The sequence below is a fragment of the Cebus imitator genome, unplaced genomic scaffold (genome assembly GCF_001604975.1).
Source record: "Cebus imitator isolate Cc_AM_T3 unplaced genomic scaffold, Cebus_imitator-1.0 Scaffold129, whole genome shotgun sequence".
Lineage (NCBI taxonomy): Eukaryota > Metazoa > Chordata > Mammalia > Primates > Cebidae > Cebus > Cebus imitator.
Window position 1 is genome coordinate 5,762,728 of NW_016107444.1, and position 1,841 is coordinate 5,764,568.

Below are 1,841 nucleotides of genomic sequence, written 5' to 3' on the forward strand. Positions count from 1 at the left end.
CAAAGAAGATATACACATGAAAGATAAGCCCATGAAGACAGGCCCAACGTCAACAACCATTAGAGAAACGCAAACCAAAACCACAATGAGCTACCACCTCACACTCATTAGGATGGATATTATCCAAAAAATGGAAAATAACAAGTGTTTGCCAGGATGTGAAGAATTTGGAACGCTTACGCATGGCTGGTGGGAATGTAAGAGGTATATCCACTGTAGAAAAGAGTTTGGCGGTTCCTCAAAAAGTTAAACATTGAATTGCCATATGATTTACAATTCCACTTCTAAGCATATGCCCAAAAGATTTGAAAGAAGGGAGCCGGGCACAGTGGCTCACACCTGTAATCCCAACATTCTGGGAGGCCAAGTTGGGAGGATCACCCGAGATCAGGAGTTCCAGACCAGCCTGGCCAATATGGCGAAACCCCACCTCTACTGAAAAAACACAAAAATTAGCCGGGCGTGGTGGCAGGTGCCTATAATCCCAGCTACTCAGAAGGCTGAGGTAAGAGGAACGCTTGAACCCGGGAGGCAGAGGTTGCAATGAGCCAAGATCCCACCCTGCACTCCAGCATGGGCAACAGAGTGAGACTCCCATCTTAAAAAAAAAAAAAAAAGCTTTGAAAGGGACTTGGCCAGACACAGTGGCCCATGCCTCTAATCCAGCTCTTTGGGAGACTGAGGTGGAGAACTGCTTGAGGTCAGAAACTCAACACCGGCCTGGTCAACACAGCAAGACCCCATCTATACAAAAAAATAATGAAAAATAAAGAAGGGACTCAAACAGATAATTGTAAGCCAATGTTCATGGCGGTGTTATTCACAATCATCAGAAGGTAGAAACAACCCAAGCGACTGTCAACAGATGAATGGGTAACAGAATGTGGTATACAGCCAGTGCTCGACTTACGGCCAAGATTGGTTCCGACAGACCGGTCGTAACACGATTTGGTCGTAAGTTGAGTAGGCTATATGCACGCGGAGACGGTAGTGCTGCCGGAAGCTGGTCCGCACTGTCGTACGCCCAGCTGGGCAACGTTTGCGCTGCCAGATGTGGAGCAGTCATGGCTAGCGATTGTGGTCGTAAAGTCGAGTGGCCGTAAGTTGCATAGGTTGTAAGTCTATCAATACCTGTATATATTCAGTGGAGCATTCAGCCTTAGAAGGACATTCTGAATTCTGGATGAGCCTTGAAAACACTAAGCTAAGTTAAATAAGCCAGGCACAAAAGGGCAAATATTGTATGATTCCATGTATATTAGGTACCTGGAATGAACAAATTCCTAGAGACAGAAAGTAGAATGGAGGTTGCTAGGCAGTGGAAGGGGGAAGTAGAGAGGTTTTGGGGTTTTTGTTTTTGAGATAGGGTCTTGCTGTATTGCCCAGGCCGGAGTGCAGTGGCATGATGACAGCTCACTACAGCCTCAAGCACCTGGGCTCAAGTGATCTTCCTGCCTCAACATCCTAACTAGTTGGACCACAGGCTGGCACCACCACACTGAGCTAATTTTTGTATTTTTTGTAGAGATGGTGTTCATTGCTATGTTGCCCAGGCTGGTCTCGAACTCCTGGGCTCAAGCGATCTACCTGCCTCGACCTCCCAAACTGCTAGGATTAGATGTGTGAGCCACCACATCCAACTGAAAGTTATTCTTAAAGGATGGAGAATGGAGTTTGTTTGGGCTGATGGAAAGGCTTCTGCGGCAGACGGTGGTGATGGTTGCGTAGCGTTTGAGGATACTTAGTTCCACTGTATTGTACACTTCAAATGGTTAAAATGGTAATTTTTATATGTATATTTACCACAATAAAGCTTTAAAATCAGCTGAGCATACTTGTGT